The following is a 23,212-nucleotide window of genomic DNA, read 5'->3' as shown; positions in this document are numbered from 1 at the left end:
AAAACTGAGTACCATTATGTACAATGCTGCACATCCTGTTTCTGACACACTAACACTGAGGACTTTCGGCCAACAAAATTTTCACCAGAAGTGTGCTAGGAAAAGCTGCTTGGTGTTCCTTTATATAAACAGCAATACGCCTGCATAATGCCTCACTGAGACTGTGACTGTCAAGGCAGAACTTTTCTTTCCTTTGAATTTTCTTGCTATATAGTCATTCTGGTGTGTATTCAGATCAAAGTGTATATGTACATTTATTTAAAAACTAATTTTTCTACCTATTTATGTACAGTATTTATTAATTTAAAGAGCTTCTTTAAAAGGCCAGATTTCCCCCTGGGGACAAATAAAGTTCTATCTATCTATCTATCTATCTATCTATCTATCTATCTATCTATCTATCTATCTATCTATCTATCTATCATTAGAAATGTAAATTATTTTTTGTCATTTTATTTCCATACCCTGGAAACCCTTAAAAGACAAAATTACACTAAATTGTTCATGCTATGTGTTTGTTATCATGTTGATTTAGTTCTGTATTTACATGAGAATTCCTCCCAGGAAGACTACCAATAATAAACACAATGATCCTAAGTGAACAGGAAAATTGTCCTCGCTCAAGAAAATTGTACCAGGAATATGTGGTAAAATGATTATTTCCAGGTCTTTTTTGTTGTCACAAACATGCCTCGAAACACAGAATTCATGTTTTATTATATCCAAATTTTTGCTGTTTCAAATTGCATATATTTGGTAAGTTTTTCAGACTTTTGTTTTCCAGTTGCATCCCAAGCCTGTAGACTTCCTTTATAAACTGCCAGGTGGGGGCAATATTTTAAAAATTTCTAGAAAATACTTTAGAGTTTAGAACACAATTTCGCATGTCAAATGCATATGTAATATGTTTGTAAAGAAATAATTTAACTGGAATATTGATGTGCATGTATATAAAAAAGATAATACAGTATACCTTATATGTCTGTAAAGAAAACTTTATGCGTGCAACTGGGTATACAGTATATCCAAATCATCAGAGTCACAACATAGTTATGATTCATATGGTCAGCAACATTAAGCAGAATTATCAGTAAGGATTAATTGAAAATCTTATTACTTTTCCTGACACCAAAAATAGTTAAGACTAATTAATTTCTGTAGAGGATCATGTTATGATACGTTCCTTCCTAGGGAGATCATAGGATTGCAGACTGTAGAGTGAAATACCATGTAAGGGCCAATCTTTGACCTTCTGCTGCACTTTAAGTGCATTTTAATGAATGCTCAACTGACTTGTAAATTCCCTTGTTAATGAATGAATAAACACATTAGTGAATTAAACCATAATTACTGAGTTTATACACCTCTTATGAAAAGACAGCTGTTAAGAGACCATTACAAGACGTAAATTCACAAGCAAATCTGTCTCAAATGGAAAGGTAGTGGGTGATTGACCATGGCCCTTTCCTTTCTGCGGCCCACTGCTGGCTAATTCTCCTAACTCTACAATTTGCAGTCCCTCTTCACACTCATACATAAAAATATAAATACATATTTGCAGTTAATAATGTAGCACTGCATGCTTAACAGCTGAGTGTGAGGATAGCTTCATTAGAATTTTTGGTATATAATGGCAGCATCTGTCAGATATCTTCGTCCTGTGAGAGCCTGTGAGATAAAACTGTTAAGTGTCAAGAGAAAATATTACCAAGTGTTAGTATTTGTTAGATCTGGCTTAAATTTTTTTTTTATTTCATTTTCAATCCTGTTTTTCGCTCATGCCCTTGGCTCAGTCATTTGTTTACATCTGTCTTCCCATTAAGAGTGTTTCTTGCTGATCTTTCTCTGTCCTCACAATAATTTTGGGCTCTTATCAAGTTGCCCAGAATAGCTTCTGAAACCAGTATAGAGCCGCATTTTGCCCTCCACTACCAACCCAATGAATATTGCCTTACGTTTCTCTCCTTTAGGTAGTTTGTTGTCTTTAGTAGGATGGCTCAGTTTGCTGCACTAGTTGGAGACAGTGTGACTGCTGCAGGCTTGACGTTTAATAGGGTCCCTGTAGCTGGCATGGAAGCTACTTATTTGAATGACAGAACAGCAGCCTCTGCTGTTGATGACTTATCTCTGGCACCATCCCAGGCTGACGCAACTTTTCAGTGCTGTTACAATATTTTAGTGATACACAAAACTATTTATACTCAGGATGAACTATAAAGTATGTTGAAGAGCAGATGCTTTATTCAAAAGTACATCATCAGTTGCAACCTAAAAGTTATTGCAAAATAAATAGATAAGGCGGCTTATCTTAAACTGCCTTGGAAAACACTAGTTGGTGAGAAAATGTCAAGATTAGGGACACATTATTAGAGTGGGTCTGAAAAAAGAAAAACAAAGCAAACGATCAATGATGGAAATGTGGAGCTTAAAAAGATTCTTTGTAAAATCCAGTAGCAAAGAAGAAAAGATACAAGTGATAATCTCTACGATAAGGATGGTTTTGAGTCATTTGAAGGTATCGATAGTTTTAGCAACATCTTCGCAGGGGCAGGATTGGCAATCCAGCCATCATAAAAAACCTCACACTGTTCGAGTGTGGTGCTGAGGTGTCACCTGTTACACTTGGGTCCTAATCCAGGTGGTGGGTCATGTGGTGGGTGCGGCAACACGCTATCGGCATATGCTCCCAACCCCAAGTTCACAGGCCATATTGGTTACTATTTTATCACCCCAGCACTACTCTCTGCTGTCATGACTGCACACAAGAATTCTGTGACTCCACTACAACACCCTCACACTTGCAACACCAATCCTGGCTTGAGCCCTGAACTTTGAAAATTGAGACGGCTCTGTGTGTAAGGTTCAGTAAAAGGCCTGATAATGGTGAAATTGAAAATATTACTCATAGTTTGTCATCCGTGACACTGGTTAAACTGTAGGAAGTTGGGGAATATGAGTGAGCACTATGCTAAGAATGACATACTTAATGGTTATGCACATTTTAGAGAAATTAAGGCAGTTTAAAGGCAATTAACTATCTTAGATCATCCTGCACAGCTAGTCTATGAACTACCAGGATCTAACCATACCAGAAAGCTAAAAGACAGTAGTCCTGTACAGATTAACGTGGAGAACATTAGAAGGCTGTATTTCTTAGGTAATTTCATGTCCAACTAATTCTTTGTGGCATATAATTTTAAGGGTTGTAGGCTGAAGTAAGTGAACAATGAATACAATTTAAAGCTCAAATAATTCAAGTCTTTTAAATAGTGTGTTCTTTCAGACACTGCATAAATGTGGACTGTTTTTAAGCTACAGTTTAAATGTATTTTAGGTGGTGCGTTTCAGCAGGACACTCGTTAGTCGCACTGAATTCTGTCATAAATTACTTTGAAACTGCATATTGGTGTGAGAAACTGAAAGAGTAAGAACATCGCCCACCCAACACATTCACTTAAAATACCTATTTCATATCAATTAAAATAACAAAAGGAAAAGCAGATAACACTGAATGGGAGTTATTATGCTTTCTTGTTAATAAGAAAGGAAACCAACTTTCACCTGCTTTCTGAGATGGAAAATTAAAAAGTTTTCTTGCATATTGCATAATGTTGCATAATGATCACAAGTCAGGTATTTTAGATCTACAGTAAGTCTTCACTTATGCACTGCTGCCAGTAAACAAGCTAAGCTGGCATTTATAACAAAAATGAAATTGACAAGTGACCTAAAAGGGGGTTACGATTTAGCAGTTATGGGTTCTCCAGGACTTGCTGGACCCAACTTTACATGGTGCGGTGTGAGGCATAATTTAGCTGCTGCTGGAGGAGCTCTCAATGGAGATGTGCTTAGGCGATGTTTAAGTGGGAAGAGACCTTTAGAATACGGATGGCAGGGGGATTTTACAAGTTGCAACTGCAGAGCCCTCTTGATAGTAGCTATCAAAGTGTGGTCCCCAAGATAACTTTTAAATCACTCAAGTATGTCATTTCATTTTGGTGTCTAACATTCACACTCCTTTAAGAATTTCCCCACTGTTAGGGTCATCGAAAATGTCTCTTGAACAAGTATTATGGAGCTCTCTGTCAGACTCTTCCTGTCCGACTCCTCTTTCCTTGTAGCGATCTGTCTTTCTCTTTCTCTATTTCTCTCTCAACATTTCTCTCATGTTGGACTTTATTTTAAATTCAGCTTGACATCTACCCTAGAGGTCAACCCTAAAAAAGGTAATGCTTCAATTACAAGCGGCCCATGATGCACCGTTTGTACTGAATCAGTGCAGTCACTCAGCCTACTATTACACTGTCTTCATAGCTGAGGGGTTGTTATGGATCACTGGCTGAAATGTACGATTTTGAAACGCAAACTTATTACCACTGTATTTGAATATTAGTATTTTTGACCTAAATACCTATCGTAAAGTAAATGTGATAGTTATAGCATGGAATTTACACTAAGAAGCTACTGTTTACCAAGTGGTGGTCCACCATATCTTTGACTTTAAGAAATGGGTCCTCCTCCTGAAGCACTTTCAGAACCTCTGCTGTAGAAGCTGCACTGTCTATGAATTCATTCCAAACCATATCAGCAGTCTAATTCTGTTAACATGAACATGTGAGTGATATTCCCCTATAAAAATATCTATCAAGATCAATTTTTTTCTTATTAATTTCTGTGTATGTAATATGTACACATGATTAAGACAAAATAATGTGAAAAGGCAACCCAAAAAAATGAAATTAAATAGATTTAGCCCACTCTTCAAGCTGTGTGACCTCAGTTAAACTACTTCAGGAAATATTTTCAAAGCCTGTCCCTGCTGTACTGGCAGTTCTACATGGGTGGCTCAGGGCATCAAGTGCTTTCTAGTAACCATTTTAATTGGGTATGTTTGAAGTTAGGAGTGGTTTGTCATCATGTGATGCTTTCATCATATTTGTTTTTCTGTCCCCTCATCCTAGACGTTTCTGCCCAAGGGAGAGCACATTCAACAGTAATACATACATAACAGCATTTAGTCATACTAGCCATTCCTTGTCATGTATTTAGCGTTCCTGGGCAGACGTTGTCCAGTGATCCTGCCTTATGACCACCATTGTAGCCCCAGTAATTGAACCTCCTTTACTGAACATTTTTCATATGTTCACTCTTGAAAGTCTGTTAAGCTTTTTTCAAATGACTTCGCATGTTCTGCTGTCTTTCATTCTGTTTCTGGTACTCTTGTTTTTCTAACATTTCTTAATTAGCCCATAGTGAGTGAGTTATTGGTGTATGAGCAAATGTGGTCTTTGATGGTCTGACTCATCCCATTTTCTGGAGTAGTGTCTGACTCCCTTTATTTAAAACCATATGAACCTTTGTATGGCCAGTGTGTGAAAATATCTGTTATTATACCTTAAATCAGTGGTCCTCAGGTTCAGTCCTAGGGGTCTGCTGTTGCTTTAGGTTTTCATCTCGACCAACTTCTGCTTTTAATTGTACCCCTATTTTAATTAAGCAAGCTGGTATTTCTTCCCAGTTTCTATCTTCTAGTATCATTCCCAAATTTACAGAGCTGGGTTTGTCTACTTTTTTTAGAATGTAATAAATATTTATGTATGTTATGTGGTTATAATGTAGTGTTTTTATAATGGTTTTTATGATGTTCATCATCATCAACATCATTATCTTCATTAAGATGTTCTGGTTACTTAATAATGAGCATGCTGGTGGTTCTGAAGTAGTTGCAGCATTCAGTATTGTTTGTCCGGGTGTGCACTCTTCTTCTTGTTGTCATTTGTAGGGTTCAATTAATTGGAATTTGAATTAATTAATGTATTTACTAATTAGTAAATTCAATTTTTAATAAGGGGCGGCACGGTGGCGAAGTGGTAGCGCTGCTGCCTCGCAGTTAGGAGACCCGGGTTCGCTTCCCAGTTTGCATGTTCTCCCCGTGTCTGCGTGGGTTTCCTCCGGGCGCTCCGGTTTCCTCCTACAATCCAAAGACATGCAGGTTAGGTGGATTTGCGATTCTAAATTGGCCCTAGTGTGTGTGGGTGTGTTTGTGTGTGTCCTGTGGTGGGTTGGCACCCTGCCCAGGATTGGTTCCTTCCTTGTGCCCTGTGTTGGCTGGGATTGGCTCCAGCAGACCCCCGTGACCCTGTATTCGGATTCAGCGGGTTAGAAAATAGATGGATGAATTTTTAATTAATTAATTAGTTTAATTAATTGAAAAGGGAAATCAAGCACTTAAAGGTGTTGAAAAAATTACAATTATTGTAAATCTCACACTACTGTGCTTTTCTGAAAACAGAATAAAAAAAGAAGAAAAAGGTTGGCTAATTAAATTAGATCAATTAGAAGGAATATAACTCCCTGATTGTGAAACTGGTTGGAACAAAAACCTGCTGAATGGCTGGACCTGAGCACCACTGCCTTAAAGTACAATGAAAGTCCTTGTGTTATAACCACAAAGGTAATTAAACAGAAGAGTGGAAATACATGTTAATAAATATCCAACAGCATCATATTATACAAATAAAAATAAATCATCAATCGGTTAGTCAAGAGATCACCATTGTGAGCAAAGCTGTAACAATGGAGTCATGGTGAGGGCTGCCACTGCAGATTCATCACTGTTGATTTCCAAATTCATATCCAGGCTAGCAGTCGAGACACATTCAGATTAGTAACAATATTCAAATGCCAAGTCTACCTTCCCTGCAGTGGACTGCTCTCCCATCAGGAAAAAAACAGAATGCACCGTACTCTTAGGCCCATCCACTGTTTCAGTAAGGAAGAAATGTTTGGTGTCCAGAGAACATACAGTCGTATGAAAAAGTTTGGGAATCCCTCTTAATTCTTTGGATTTTTGTTTATCATTGGCTGAGCTTTCAAAGTAGCAACTTCCTTTTAATATATGACATGCCTTATGGAAACAGTAGTACTTCAGCAGTGACATTAAGTTTATTGGATTAACAGAAAATATGCAATATGTCTCATAACAAAATAAGACTGGTGCACAAATTTGGGCACCCCAACAGAGATATTACATCAATACTTAGTTAAGCCTCCTTTTGCAAATATAACAGCCTCTAGACGCCTCCTATAGCCTTTGATGAGTGTCTGGATTCTGGATGGAGGTATTTTTGACCATTCCTTCATATAAAATCTCTCCAGTTCAGTTAAATTTGATGGCTGCTGAGCATGGACAGCCTGCTTCAGATCATCCCATAGATTTTTGATGATATTCAAGTCAGGGGACTGTGAAGACCATTCCAGAACATGGTACTTCTCCCTCTGCGTGAATGTCTTTGTAGATTTCGAACTGTGTTTTGGGTCATTGTCTTGTTGGAATATCCAACCCCTGCGTAACTTCAACTTTGTGACTGATGCTTGAACATTATCCTGAAGAATTTGTTGATATTGGATTGAATTCATCCGACCCTCGACTTTAACAAGGGCCCCAGTCCCTGAACTAGCCACACAGCCCCACAGCATGATGAAACCTCCACCAAATTTGACAGTAGGTAGCAGGTGTTTTTCTTGGAATGCGATGTTGTTCTTCCGCCATGCAAACTGCTTTTTGACCAAATAACTCAATTTTTGTCTCAGCAGTCCAAAGCACTTTGTTCCAAAATGAATCTGACTTGTCTAAATGAGCATTTGCATACACCAAGTGACTGTTGGTGGTGTGAGTGCAGAAAGGGCTTCTTTCTCATCACCCTGCCATACAAATGTTCTTTGTGCAAATTGTGCTGAATTGTAGAACAATGTACAGATACACCATCTGCAGCAAGATGTTCTTGCAGGTCTTTGGAGATGATCTGTGGGTTGTCTGTAACCATTCTAACAATCCTGTGCATGTGCCGCTCCTATATTTTTCTTGGCCTGCCAGACCTGGGTTTAACAGCAACTGTGCCTGTGGCCTTCCATTTCCTGATTCCACTCCTTACAGTTGAAACTGACAGTTTAAACCTCTGAGATAGCTTTTTCTAGCCTTCCCCTAAACCATGATACTCAAAAATCTTTGTTTTCAGATCTTTTGAGAGTTGCTTTGAGGATCCCATGCTGTCACTCTTCAGAGGAGAGTCCGAGGGAAGCACAACTTGCAATTGACCACCTTAAATACCTTTTCTCATAATTGGACACACCTGTCTATGACGTTCAAGGCTTAATGAGCTAATCCAACCAATTTGGTGTTGCAAGTAATCAGTATTGAGCAGTTACATTCATTCAAATCAGCAAAATGACAAAGGAACCCACATTTTTGCACAGCCAGTATTTCACATTTGATTTAATTTCATACAACTAAATACTGCTTCACTAAAAATCTTTGTTTCGGAAAACACCTCAGTATTCAGATTTTCCTAGGAAATGACAGACATACCACTGTTATCTTTTTTGTTGAAAGTAGAGTCAGTTATTATGCAGGCTGAGAGGGGTTCCCAAACTTTTTCATATGACTGTAATGTGACTCATCCCAAAAGCTTTTCGTTGGCTTTTCAAAATGCACCATTAATGGTCATTGTAAGGACTGCATAAGGCATACACATGTCAGCAGTTGGCCGAGTTTGCCCAAGTGCTGTAATTTAAATTTGCATTAGAACACTCTGAACAGTTTGGAAATTGATTTTTAGACAGTGCCGGGCACTCAAAAGTGTTTAGCTGTTTTCAACATGCTGTTCCTCAATGTATAATTCATCGATTTTTGCAATGTTTGGTAAATGTCACTCATAGCTATTCAGATTCAAATGGCTTAATTCATGTTCACATGTCTTTCCTCAGTCATTTTACCAGAAACATGCTGTGCCCTGCATTGAACAGCAGGAGCTGAGTATTAACTTCAAAACCTTTTCAAAGTGTTACTTTGTAAAAATGCTAAAGTACACATAGGTGTGACAAAACGCTGTCCTTATTTTCTCTATTGTGCATTTCTAGATCAGTTCAGGTGGTGCAAATATTATACAGAATTACCAGAATGACTGATCTCTTGATTAGACTTTACAGTATATTTAGTTATTTGGCTGACACCTTTATCCAAGGTGACTTACAACATCTATGATACAACTGGTAACATTTCTTTTGGTTTTCCAGTTGGAGCACAGGCAGGTTAAGTGACTTGCTCATGGTCACACAGTGTCAGTAGCAGGATTTGAACCCACAACCTCAGTCAAAAGCATTAAAGTAATGTCACATAATAAAATAAAAGCCAGCCACTGCCTTTCTCACTCCCTTCAGAATTCTAAACAATTCAATCTTATATACATGCATCTATTGATGTCCTGTGCCTACTTTGTCCAATTTAGAATTTTGATGCAGCTGGGCCTACAAGAAATGAACAAGTCCTGGATGAGATGCCAGTTCATTGCTTTTATCGTAACATATGCATGCTCAAAACTGTTTAGTCTTGGCCAAGATTATAGGGACCAAAGTGTCATTGGATACAGGGCAGGAGCCATCCATGGACATGGCACCAGTCTATCACAGGGTATCTCCTATGTCATTTCTTAATCTCTGCCTTTTTAAAGTGAAAAGGCTCAATTCTTTTAGCCTTTTCTTGTACTTCATATCACACAGTTCTGGTATAAGACTAGTTACTTGTTTTATGCTATATTCAGTCCTTTTAGATATTTCTTTGTAAAATAAAGACCAAAATATTACTGATGAATTCTAAGTGTGTTTCTAAGCTCACCTGATTTGTACTGCATGCACATTGTGTCATGTAATCCAACATCTTATTAGCATTCTTTTCCTTGTCCTCACCTTAACCTCAAACTTGTAGTATGGAGTTTGCAGGTTTTCTGTGTCTCTTCTGTCAGGACTACTTCCAAATTTTGTGGCACATTGTCTGCATAACAAAAGTGCATTGGTGTTTGTCCAAAATTTCCAACAATGCGCAGCTTTCACTTACTTCATAGAACATAAGAGATACAATAAGCTTTTTAGACATACCTTTCATTAACCATGTTTTTAATTTTAACAAAATCAGTGCTGTATTTTTTTCATACAAAACATAATGAGCTGCATTTAATATGTAAAATATCATATCCAGTTTCAAATCTACTTAGTCCAAGTCAGTGTCATGGGGCCCAGAGCCAGGATTGGGCACCAGTCTATCGCAGGACATGCTAACACACACATTCCCACACTTACATTCATAATGAAACCTTGTGGAATCACCTATCAGCCTATCATGTAAACAGTTTGGGGATAGGCGAGGAAAACCAGAGTACCTCAAAGAAACTCAAGCATAGAGAGAATGTTTTAACTTCACCCATTCATGTGCCACATTTCTACTTGGGATGTATGAACGCACTGCACTAACCAATGTGTGGCCATGGTGTCCTGCATTAAATGTGCTATATAAGATTTATTTCTAGCGACATGCAAGTTCTTTAGGTTTTGTCCAGTGGTTAGGACTTTATGAAGTAAGTGAGAAGTTCCGAGAAGGGTGAACTTCTGTTGACCAAATCAAGCCGTTCCAAGTGTTCCACTTATACCAGGAATCACTTGTGAAATCTCGATCTCAAGGTTTTTGTATTTGTTGAGTTTTTCTACCTATTTGACTGAGATGTTCACATCTTTTTCATCCATCCATCCATTATCCAACCTGCTATATCCTAACTACAGGGTCATGGGGGTCTGCTGGAGCCAATCCCAGCCAACACAGGGCACAAGGCAGTTTCTGCGTGGGTTTCCTCCAGGTGCTCCGGTTTCCTCCCACAGTCCAAAGACGTGCAGGTTAGGTGCGTTGTCAATTGTCCCTAGTGTGTGTTTGGTGTATGGGTCTGTGTGTGTGTTTATGTGTGTGTCCTGCGGTGGGCTGGCACCCTGCCCGGGATTTGTTCCCTGCCTTGCTCCCTGTGTTGGCTGGGATTGGCTCCAGCAGACCCCCGTGACTCTGTATTTAGGATATAGCGGGTTGGATAATGGATGGATGGATGATATATTGTGCAAGGGCCTTATATACTCCAATATGCTATTAGTCTACTTAATCATTTTTTCTGAACTTCTAAAACACAAAACTATGGTCCTGAGTTGCAAAAACAGCAAAAACAAAACAGTCTAATAGACTTTAGTTTATAATATTGTATTTAGATGGCAAAAGCCATACTAAGGAAATTCTACAGGTACCAGCTATATTCAGCTCCAGTGGTGTTCAGACTAGTTGAATAACTTGTTTAGCAAGACATGTTAATTCAGAGGTGGAAATTGAACCTCCAACCTTATGATTTACAGCCACAACTAGCAGGTCACACCACCCAAGTGAAAGTAACATTTTGAAATGAAACGTGTTAACTAGCAAAACATGACTGTGACAAGGAAAATGTGATGCGTTGTATTCCATAAACTTGTTTTGAGAAGATGTATCTAAGTAAGTGTTATTGTCATTGTGAACAAAGTCTTTTTTAAATGTGTTTTATGCATATGCATAAATATTATGTACTAGCTGTATTACCCTGCTTTGCTTAGGAAAGTGCTGGTGCTTAATTGGATATATCAGAATTACTATGTAACTAACTCACTAAAATATTTGTGCTGTTGATCAATTCTTGGTTTTCCTAGTGAATGGCTTTGGCTCTTTTTGATGGTCACTGCAAAACACAATTCTAGAGGAAACTGCATTCTTTTAAAATGAAACGGCAATCAATAATTTTTTATGAAGGAGTGAGTTTCAAAAAGGAGAGAAGTAAGGATTATTAAAAAGAAGAGAACAGGTAAAAAGAAATAATCTCATGAACTACAATATATGTACATTTATCTACCCCACTCCTATTTGGCCATACGGACTTTAGTCTCCTGGTCCCCCTTGGAGATCAGAGCTCATTGAATTTAGCATATGATATCATTGAGGGCTTTGGAGGAGGAGGGTTGTGGGAGGGGAGCTGTGTGTAGGGGTGGTGTCACCCTTAGAGACTGGAGCACATTTATTTTAGCATAATGTATCGAGGAGTGGGGAGCTTAAGATCAGAACATGTTGATATTAATAAATTAAATCAAAAAGCCCTTCAAGCCCTGAGCCCCTCTCTTTTTCCTGTGCAGAACATTTCACCTTCCTCACTCCTTCCATCCTATTGCTAGTGCTGCTTTTCTGCCAGTGGCCTTTATTTGCACACGTGGGAAGCCCCACAACTGCGCACTTACCAGTGCTGTGCCAAGAAAACATTGTGATGCATTAGAATAGCCCCCTTGCTACAATATTATTATTGACTGATATCAAGAAAAAAAGTAATCTAATTTTCTTTTTTTCTATAATGTCACTAAATTAAAAAAAAAAATCCCCACTGGATTTTTAAGATTTTGGGGTATTTAGTTTTTTTATCATAGGCAGTGTTTTGTCCCTAAATATTGACATATCAAAATGTCTTTTCTTAGTGATCACATATTGACCTAGATGTACCATCCTGCCAAATTACCTAAACAGGTATACACTAGTATAAGTGGTCTCTTTTTGAAATGATTTATATCATAATTGTCAGAAATGTGCCATGTGTCTTTTGGAGAAATAGTTCACAATAAATGAGTATTTACTGTCCTCTATAGCTCTGCCGTTTTCATGTCACATTTTTTTCTTTCTTTCTGAGTGACAATAAACAGTTTAAAAAAAGTTCTTATTATATCTCTTAAGATATATTTCTTATTATTCCAAATTAGTCAGTACTGAATCAGACAGTATATGACTGTCATTTCACTTCATTAAAAAAGCCAAGTGAGATGATTAGATGGAGAAGTTATGAATACTGTAGAATAAAACCAGTAATGAAATGAGTTCCTCCAAGGATTTCATTATGATAGGCCTTTAATTGATTCATTCTTGAATAACTCAATTTTCCATAAATGCTGTCTGTTTGCAGTTGTACCATTGTATCAGATTTATACCTGCACTTGGGGTCAGTCAGTTAATTCACCATTGTACTTGTACATCTTTGGCTAGAAAAGAATTTCTTATGTCCTGGTGTTTGCAGCACGAAAATTATTCCCGGTCTAGATTTCCTGAATTTTTCTCACTGATTTAAGCAAACAAATATAGATAAATTATTAAAGCAGCTTTGGAAGTTGAGATGTGATATTTTCAGGACACAGTTCTATATAGGTGTTCTTGTTTATGCTAAGCCAATTGCAGCAATGCCAGATCACTGTCTAAATATCATATGTCATGAAGAGATGGACACACACTTCTGAAAAAAGCCCTAATAATAAATATATGCATTGCATAGGTTTGCTTTCATACACAGCATCCACTGCACAAGCAGCACTACATAGACAATGGATATAATAGGACACTTCAGGAAGCCTTGGTAACAAAACCAACCCCCTGAATTAGTTTACTTCATTAAAAGAAAATCATATTATTATTTTAAACCCCTTTCCTTCTGGCTCCATGGCAACATGCAGATCCACTCCCACATTTTTTTTTAAAAAGCAACAGTTTTCTCCAACACAGAATCAGAAGGACAGGACTTCAGAAGCTGTGTCTAGTGACGTGATCATTTGGCCTTTAGATGACAAATCACAGGCAGAGTGGTGAGTGGGAAAGCCTATTTATTAATTATACAGAAATCTGTTGCTTTGACTTAGCTGCCTCTGTGATCTCTCCACTGTTTTCTTTTAAGTAGAAAATATGCTGCCTTGTTGAGCGACTACAAATGTTTGAACAGTACTGAAGCTTCAGTTCATATCTGCTTGGGTTTGAGTGGCATTTTGCATGCTTTTATCTTGTGCTGGTACAGGTTCAGATTAGTTTTGTAGAATGTTTATTTGAAAATCAAAAATAGAAGAAGAACTTTGAGTGCAAAGTTTGTTTTTTTTAATCTGTCAAATGAAATTATAAATTGTTAGCAAATGCAACTTTAAGGTGCTGAATAAGAATATTACTTAGTGGTTAATTTATAAAGCCAGGCAATATCAAAGATGTTTGAGGCTATTTTTGAAAGGTTTTTAATTATTTCAAAATTGCACCTTCTTTTAAATAATACAAATCAATGAGTTCTAAAGGTAAATAATGAAATCTACTGAAGACAAAAATAAATTACATCTTAATATATATTGTGTGTGCATATTAAAGTGTGAATGTGATGGTATTATAGTATGTGTGTATATGTTTGTTTGTTTGTGTGTATGTATATATACATACATACATTACACAAATATATAAACGCACATATAGTGCTGGCTTGGCAAGTAGGTGCCTTGGTAAGAATGAGTAGGAAGCAGAGAGAAAATAGTAAATAGATTATGAATCATCCATTTGTTAAAAAGATGACTCTTAGTATTTGCAAACATAGGTCAGCAATCACAAGAGGCTTGTACAACATCTCATGTTCTCATGGGGGGCATTGAAAATGAGCAGGCAACCACAGGACTGTTATCTGACCTAGACGTTACTGTGCACTGGAAGTATCTATTCCATGTGTACTAATTCATCAGAAAGGGCTCAGCCTCTAAAGGGAGCTCTGTAAATCAGACTACATGATGTTCTGGAGGCATTAGTAACCATGGGAGTGGGTCTGGAGATTACCCTAGAAGTCCGTCTATGGTGTGGTTAAACTTAGAGTCAGAAGGTGACTTGGGCAAAGTCTTCTTTCTGGAAGGGAGACAGTTGGCCAGAATAGTTGATACTGGAAGCGAGTATGGCACAGTGTGTGTTAGTGCTTGTATGCTGTGTTTTGGAAGATGATTATGTGAACCAGGCACCCCAACAGGGAGATACGGTCCAAAACTGTACAATAAGGCTCAGGCTAGAATGTTGGGACTGGTCGTTACGTTGTGTTCTCCCTCTCCTTTTAATGTCTGTGTCTATATTTGCATATTAAAATGCCTACAGTATGTGACAGTATTAAGCAATGTTTGTGCTGTATAAGTGTATGTGTACAGTATATGCTGAAAGAAACAGAAGCCAAAAGGGAGATAATGAAGGGCTGGGGCACAGCTGGTATCCCGTTTAATATAGCAAAATATGAGTGGGGAAAAAAATCAGAATAACGTAAAAAGGGAATCGTGGACACCTCTTCCTAGGCTTTCTTTCTCGGTCTTGCGGAGCTTCATTGTCTCTTGAATCTGCTTCGCAAATAAACACCAACTTCTGCCAGTTTGGCTTTTTAAATAGCGCTTGGGGCAGACGCGACGGCACTGCCAGGGATAACTTGAAAGTGAGGTCAGCAGGCTTCATCGTCCAGGCTCCAGTTATGCCCAGTTCGCATGTGTGCACCAGAACAGTACATATTGGGAAGAAATATGTAGATGGCATGGCATATTTTATATTGCTTTGGCTTCTATTTGGACTGCAGCAGGGTGGCATGGAAATTGTAGTGGGAGCGGGCAGTCCTGTCAGTTTCCTTTGGGGTGACTGGAGGGAGTACTTGAGGGACAGCTTCCCTGCTGTCATCCATATGGCAGTGCTTCTGGGACACACTTTTAAAGTAATCTAGAGTCCACTTTTAAACCACACCTTTCCTCCTCAGTTTATCCTTCCTACACTTCCAAATCCAATCTCTCCAAGGTTTCACCGGGACCAGAGGAAGAGAAGAAAAAGGTCTTGGTACTAGAGTTTGTACTCTGGCATAATTCAAATGGTAAAAATATATTTCTTTGAAATAGAGACATCATTTTGTCAATTGTACAAGAAGGCTTGTACCATCACAATGTATTTATATAAATGTACTGTGTGTGTAGCCAAAGACTTTTATACAACACCTTATATATTTGTGTGTGTGTGTGTGTGTGGGTGTGTTTAAACAGTACAGTGTATGCTGTTAGATAGTGTTAGTGGTGATGGATAATACTATCTGCATTACCTCTGACCATGTAATTTAATGCATTCCAACATAATTATTTAGGGATTCTTAACACTAAAAGGCTGGCCCTATTCTATCTTTTACAATATTATGTTTTCTTTCTTTCTTTCTTTCTTTCTTTCTTTCTTTCTTTCTTTCTTTCTTTCTTTCTTTCTTTCTTTCTTTCTTTATTTATTGTTATACATTATTAATGTAATTTAGTTACATTTTTAAGTTTATTATTATTATTACACATTGGCAAAACAAAAGAAGATTGTTGTCTGAAGTTTGGAGTGAAAAAAAATATACATGAAACAGTGCATTTTAACATTAAAAAATTGACTTGCACACCTCTTGCCATGGTAATAAGAAACTCTGAGTCTGTGCTGCCAGATCAGAGCGTAGGTGGGTGTCTCAGCTGTCCACACGACCACCTTCATGAAATCCCATCATGTGAAGCATGAAAACAAAGAGAACTGATTTACAAACATTTATGTTAGGTAGAATGTGGTCTTGCGGCCTTGGAACCCCTGAAAATTTTGTTTTTTTCTCCAGCCTAACTGGAGTTTTTAATTTGTTCCTCCTGGCCATCTGACCTTACCTTTTGCCTTTGTTACTTATTCTTTAATATTATTGCTTAATCTTATTTGTTTTTCGTTTCATGTAACTGTCTTTTTGCTGTCTTGCAAAGCACTTTGAGCTATGTTGCCTGCATGAAAATGTGCTATAGAAATAAATGTTGTTGTCAGACATACTGTAAGTGTGCTTTTGTCATGTCTGAATGGATTGCCAGATGCGTGACGCAGGTTTCTCATTCTTTGATGAACAGTCAGCTTTTGTGACAATCCATTTTCTAATTTTGGCCAACCTTTTATGAGCTTGTCAATTTATTAGAACTCTTTTTTTCGCTTCAATGTCACAGTACTTGCCTATATATTAGCTAGTATGTGGTTTATGCCAATGTGTGATTTGCAGTCATCGACGATATCTTCAATCAGAGCATTTCCTCTAAGTAGACTCTTCAACTGTACAGTGATTTATTTCTTAACTGGCCAAAGTACACCTGCTCTTAGACCACAAAGCTGCTAACGATAGCTGGCTCTGCCCTTTTCAAAACTAATTGCGGAAAATATAATATCCACAAAAATAGGAACAAAGTATGACTGATACTAATTCAAACAAGAAAGACTGTAGCTCCCTGCAACCTAATTGCAATAAGCTGGGTGAATGGATTTGTATAATTTAGAGACTTGGTAGCATTTGCTTCTGTAACAGGGCTCTCAGGGGAATTCAGCCTGTCACAATATGAGTACCTGCAGTCAAGTCCCCACATAGTCAATTTAACAAAATGGGCAGCCCTGATTTGGTTTTTCTTTTCACTTACATTACAGAGGAAAGGACTTGCAGACAGGACCTTAGTAATATTAAAATACACCACTGTTAAATTATTGGTGTGACCTGGATTTGTCAGGATACTTTGTCACAGTGAGTGACGTTTAACACGAGTGGTGGGGGTACAACAAGCCTCAAGAGAAATGGATTGGTTAACTTGAGTACTCATAGTTAAAAGCCTGATTAGTCACTTGAGCAAAAGGAGGTATCAGCTGGATAAGGCTGCTGTTTTTCACTCCTCTTTGTACAGACCCCAGGTTCATGTACTTCTACACACCAGGGGTAGTCTATCCAAGTGGGCAAACACTTGCTACTCTGTCTTGATCCCCTGAAGTGCTTAGATGTCTGATTTGTAAAGTGCCTTGTGGTAATTGTGTTGTGAACATACACAAAATAAATCATTTTTATCAATTTTATGGTGAATGATTTAAAATTTGTAAACAGACAGCTGGATTGATACATTATCGTTACTTTTGCTATTAGTGTTTAAACACAGTATGTCTACTTGCTTGCCTTTTCATACTAACTGCAGATGAATATCTACAAAATTCTTCTTTTTCTTCTTTCAGCTGCTCCCGTTAGGGTTTCGCCACAGCAGATCATCTTCCTCCATATCTTTCTGTCCTTTGCATCTTGTTCTGTTACACCCTTCACCTGCATGTCATCTCTCACCACATCCATAAACCTTCGATTAGGCCTTCCTCTTTTCTTCTTCCCCGGCAGCTCTGTCCTTAGCATCCTTCTCCCAATATACCCTGCACCTCTCCTCTGCACATGTCCAAACCAACACAATCTCGCCTCTCTGACTTCGTCTCACAACTGTCCAACTTGAGCTGACCATCTAATGTCCTCATTTCTAATCCTATCCATCCTCATCACACCCAGTGCAAATCTTAGCATCTTTGACTCTGCTACCTCCAGCTCTGTCTCCTGGTTTCTGGTCAGTGCCACCATCTCCAACCCATGTAACATAGCTGGTCTCACTACCGTCCTGTAGACCTCCCCTTCCACTCTTACTGATACCCATCTGTCACAAATTACTCCTGACACTCTTCTCCACCCATTCCACCCTGCCTGCACTCTCTTTTTCACCTCTCTTCCACAATCTCCGTTACTCTGTACTGTTGATCCCAAGTATTTAAACTCATCTACCTTCACCAACTCTACTCCCTGCATCCTCACCATTCCACTGACCTCCCTCTCATTTACACACATGTATTCTGTCTTGTTCCTACTGACCTTCATTCCTCTCCTCTCTAGAGCATATCTCAACCTGTCCGGGTTCTCCTCAACCTGCTCCCTACTATCGCTACAGATCACAATGTCATCAGCAAACATCATAGTCCACTGGGACTTCTGTTTAATCTTGTCTGTCAACCTGTCCATCACAATTGCAAATAAGAAAGGGCTCACAGCTTATCCCTGATGTAATCCCACCTCCGCGTTGAATGCATCCGTCGCTCCTACCGCAGACCTCACCACTGTCACACTTCCCTCGTACATATCCTGTACAACTCTTACGTACTTCTCTGCCACTCTCGACTTCCTCATACAATACCGCAGCTCCTCTCGAGGCACCCTATCATATGCTTTCTCCAGGTCCACAAAGATGCAATGCAACTCCTTCTGGCCTTCTCTAAACTTTTCCATCAACATCCTCAGAGCAAACATTGCATCTGTGGTGCTCTTTCTTGGCATGAAACCATACTGCTGCTCACTAATCATCACTTCACTTCTTAACCCAACTTCCACTGCTCTTTTTCATAACTTCATGCTGTGGCTCATCAATTTTATTCCCCTGTAGTTACTGTAGTCCTGCACATCCCCCTTATTCTTAAATATTGGCATCAGTACATTCCACTCCTCAGGCATCCTCTCACTTTCCAAGATTCCATTAAACAATCTGGTTAAAAACTCCACTGCCATCTCTCCTAAACACCTCCATGCTTCCACAGGTATGTCATCTGGACCAATGGCCTTTCCATTTTTCATCTTCTTCATAGCTGTCCTTACTTCCTCCTTGCTAATCCGTTGCACTTCCTGATTCACTGTCTCCACATCATCCAACCTCTTCTCTCTCGTTCTCTTCATTCATCAGCCTCTCAAAGTACTCTTTCCATCTGCTCAACCCACTCTCCTTGCTTGTGAGTACATTTCCATCTTTATCCTTTATCACCCTAACCTGCTGCACATCTTTCCCAGCTCGGTCCCTCTGTCTATCCAATCGGCACTGGTCCTTTTCTCCCTCCTTAGTATCCAACCTCATACAACTCATCATATGCCTTTTCTTTAGCCTTTGCCACCTCTCTCTTCACCTTGCGCCTTATCTCCTTGTACTCTTGTCTACTTTCTGCATCTCTCTGACTATCCCACTTCTTCTTTGCCATCCTCTTCCTCTGTATACTCTCCTGTATTTCCTCATTCCACCACCAGGTTTCCTTTTCCTCCTTCCTCTTTCCAGATGTCACGCAGGCAACCTTCTTGCTGTCATCCTTACTACATCTGCTATAGTTTCCCAGCTGTCTGATAACATTTCACTGCCACCCAGTGCCTGTCTCACTTCCTCCCTAAACTCAACTTTGCAGTCTTCCTTTTTCAACTTCCACCTTTTGATCCTTGGCTCTGCCCTCACTGTCTTCCTCTTCTTGATCTCCAATGTCATCCTACAGACCACCATCCTATGCTGCTTCACTACACTTTCCCCTGCCACCACTTTGCGGTCTTCAATCTCCTTCAGATCAACTCTTCTGCATAGGATGTAATCTGCCAGTGTTCATCTTCCTCCACTCTTGTACATAACCCTGTGTTTCTCCCTCTTCTTAAAATACGTATTCACCACGGCCATGTCCATCCTATTAGCAAAATCCACTATCCTCTGACCTTCGCCATTCCTCTCCTTGACACCATACCTACCCATCACATCCTTGTCTCCACTTTTCCCTTCACCAACATGCCCAATGAAATCCGCTCCAATCACCACTTTCTGTCCCTTGGGTACACTGTTCATCACTTAATCCAACTCACTCCAAAAATCTTCTTTCTCACCCATTGCACAACTTGTGATGCATATGCACTAACAACATTCATCATCACACCTCCAATTTCCAGCTTCATAATCATTACTCTGCCTGACACTCTCCTCCAAAACACTCTTGACATACTGTTCCTTCAGAATAACTCCTACCCCATTTTGCCTTCCATCCACACCATAATAGAACAATTTGAATCCACCTCCAATCCACCTGGCCTTACTCCCCTTCCATTTAGTCTCTTGCACACACAATATATCAACCTTTCTTCTCTCCATCATATCTGCTAACTCTCTCTCCTTACCAGTCATACTGCCAACATTCAAAGTTCCTACCCTCAGTTCCACTCTCTTTACTTTCCTCCTCTCCTCCTGCCTCCGGACACATCTCCCCCCTCTTCTTCTCCTTCTTCTTCAGCCAACAGTAGCCCAATTTCCGCCAGCACCCTGTTGGCTAACAGAACTGGTGGCGGTTGTTGTTAACCCGGGGCTCAACCAATCTGGTTTGGAAATTTGTATTGTTGTCCGCATATTGATTTGGCAAAATTTTACATTGGATGCCCTTCCTGACGTAACCCTCCCCATTTATCCGGGCTTGGGACCGGCACGAAGAAACACACTGGTTTGTGCATCCCCTGTGGCTTGGTTAATGAATATCTACAAACTAAATCTTTAAGAAAGGGAAAGTATAATTTAGAAAATATTTAGTAAATAAGTGAACTATAAATTCCAAAAGGAACACTTGGTGTCAAATCTTAGCTCTCTGAAGTTATCTATAGGGGCCATGTTTAAATGAATATGCCAACCAAAATATTTTTTATGTCACCTTACTCCATGTATTTTGTAGTGATGACTGAGAAATTTTAATCTTGTGTTTTCATAGAGAACGCAGATAAAAGTTTGATTTAATTCAAGCCAAAGGTGACCAATGCTGTACAATAGGAAACAATATAACACAGCATATCTTTTCTCTTATGATTTCTTATCAAAGACCAGAAGTTGTCTGAGCAATGGAATTTCCTCCACACGTACTTCTGACAATATTCTTTCTTTTATTCAGGGCATCACACTTATTTGATTTTTTTTTTATTGATAATAACCTGATTCCTGCAGTCAGGTCTTTTCATTATGATGCCATTGATATTTCTGACCACACTCCTCTTGTCCTACTGCTTATCATTTCAAATCGTTTTCACTTGTAACTGGTTACCTAGCATAATTTATTAACTAATAAATTACTTTACTTTAAATTTATTACACGTATTCATCTTATTACATTAATTTAATAACAGCTGATAAAGAATGTAATATATTTGCCTCTTCACAAATACATTTTTTATTGTTGATATAAATGTGTCATCTGCAGAATCACCAGGATCAATTTGAAAAACCAGTGTGAAAATAATTTCTCATTCTTCCTTCACAAATAGATTACGATTACATTACAGTACATTTATTCAACTTATTACATTAGTTTAATAATAGCTGATAAAGAATGTAATATGTACATTTGCCTCTGCATAAATTCATTTTTTGTTGTTGATATGAATATGTCATCTGCAGAATCACCAGGATGAATTTGAAAAACCAGTGTAAAAATAATTTAAAATGTAGGAAGGTATGTGAATTAATTTCTGATATATCTAAATTTGATCTTATAATAAATATGAAAATGCGTTATTACTGAGCATTTAAAAATAACTAACATTACAAACAACATTTAGCTTATTGAGTACAACAGAAACAGAGCAAATAATACTTAAGTCACAACAAAGGACATAGCAGCGCTAGAAAAGCTCCAGAGAAGAGCAACTAGACTGATTCCAGGGCTACAAGGGATGAGTTATAAGGAAAGTTTAAAAGAGTGGAACATTTTCAGTTTAAGCAAAATAAGATTAAGAGGTGACAGGAATAAAGTGTTTAAAATTATGAAGGTATTTAGTACAGTGGATTGAGACTGTTACTTTAAAATGAGTTCATCAAGAACATGGGGACACAGTTGGAAACTTGTTAAGAGTAAATTTCGCACAAACGTTACAAGGTTTTTTTTGTTATACAGAGGATCATAGACACTTATAAGCTACCAAGTACTGTGATAGACAGTAAGAATTTAGGGACTTTCAAAACTAGACTTGATGTTTTTTTAGAAGAATTAACGGGGTAGGACTACTGAGCTTTGTTGGGCTGAATGCCCTGTCTTAATCTATATTGTCCTAATGTTCTAATGAGCAGAAGCGAGGGGCAAATAAGATTGTGGCCCACCAACTGCAAGTTTCAAAGGCTATCACAGAAATCAATAATGCAAATTAAAATCACTGAACATAAAGAAATAAGTAGTACATTTTCTTACTTTAAGATGTTATACATTTCCAAATCCATTTTACATGAGGTTTCTACCAAGGAGTTTTTTAATAAATTTGAAATGCCATTCTGAGATGTAAGATGCTATCAGATCTTTGCAGATTGGGAAAGCCATAATCCAAGACTTTTTATACAATACTGTGTAGTCAATTAAGTCCAATGATTTGACTATATTCAAGGAACCAGAAGAAATGAGCCTTCTACCTAGAGCAATATGTCTGGCATCAATTATAGTTTTTCCAAAAAAATTCCCAGAATGTACACCCTACTGACTAAAAATGAACAATAATATCAATTTGAATTTGATATGAAATATTTTATCAGATATGGTATACTTCAGTTGTTCTAGATGATACTTGTGTAATGTTAGTGGAATTCTTGAATTTTCTAATCCTTTAGAATTGTAATATATAAACAGAGCTCATAAATATTATCAAAAACATGTTTCAAATGAGTGAGTTCTTATTGAAATTACTCTTAAAACTAACATTTCCATATTTAGATGTTTTTTGGTTCAACAGACTGCATAGCATTGATCAAAGATGCTTGTTTAAATTTTTATTCATTTTTCATTTGCTATAATTTTCATCACCACATTTACTGTTTGCGTGGGGCTTCATGTTCGCCCTGTATCTCAATGAGATTTATCTCCAGGTACTCTGGCTTTACACTCACA

At 38.2% G+C, this 23,212-nt stretch overlaps 1 protein-coding gene across 6 annotated transcripts in view; it reads left to right on the top strand.

Moving 5' to 3' along the window:
- nr1i2 (nuclear receptor subfamily 1, group I, member 2) overlaps nt 1-23,212 on the top strand; it is a 269,066-nt gene that overhangs the window by 158,440 nt on the left and 87,414 nt on the right. Inside the window, exon 1 of one of the 6 annotated variants that reach the window (XM_039743704.1) lies at nt 13,431-13,506. The exons of the other annotated variants lie outside the window; for them this stretch is intronic. The gene's annotated coding sequence lies outside the window, so the exon portion shown is untranslated. Of the gene's footprint in view, nt 1-13,430; nt 13,507-23,212 lie in introns of those variants that run through there. 6 annotated transcript variants of the gene reach the window in all.

The sequence above is a fragment of the Polypterus senegalus genome, chromosome 2, assembly GCF_016835505.1.
Source record: "Polypterus senegalus isolate Bchr_013 chromosome 2, ASM1683550v1, whole genome shotgun sequence".
In the NCBI taxonomy this organism is placed as follows: domain Eukaryota; kingdom Metazoa; phylum Chordata; class Cladistia; order Polypteriformes; family Polypteridae; genus Polypterus; species Polypterus senegalus.
Note: the sequence above shows the minus strand (reverse complement) of the source record. Positions and strands in the feature narration are given on the sequence as shown.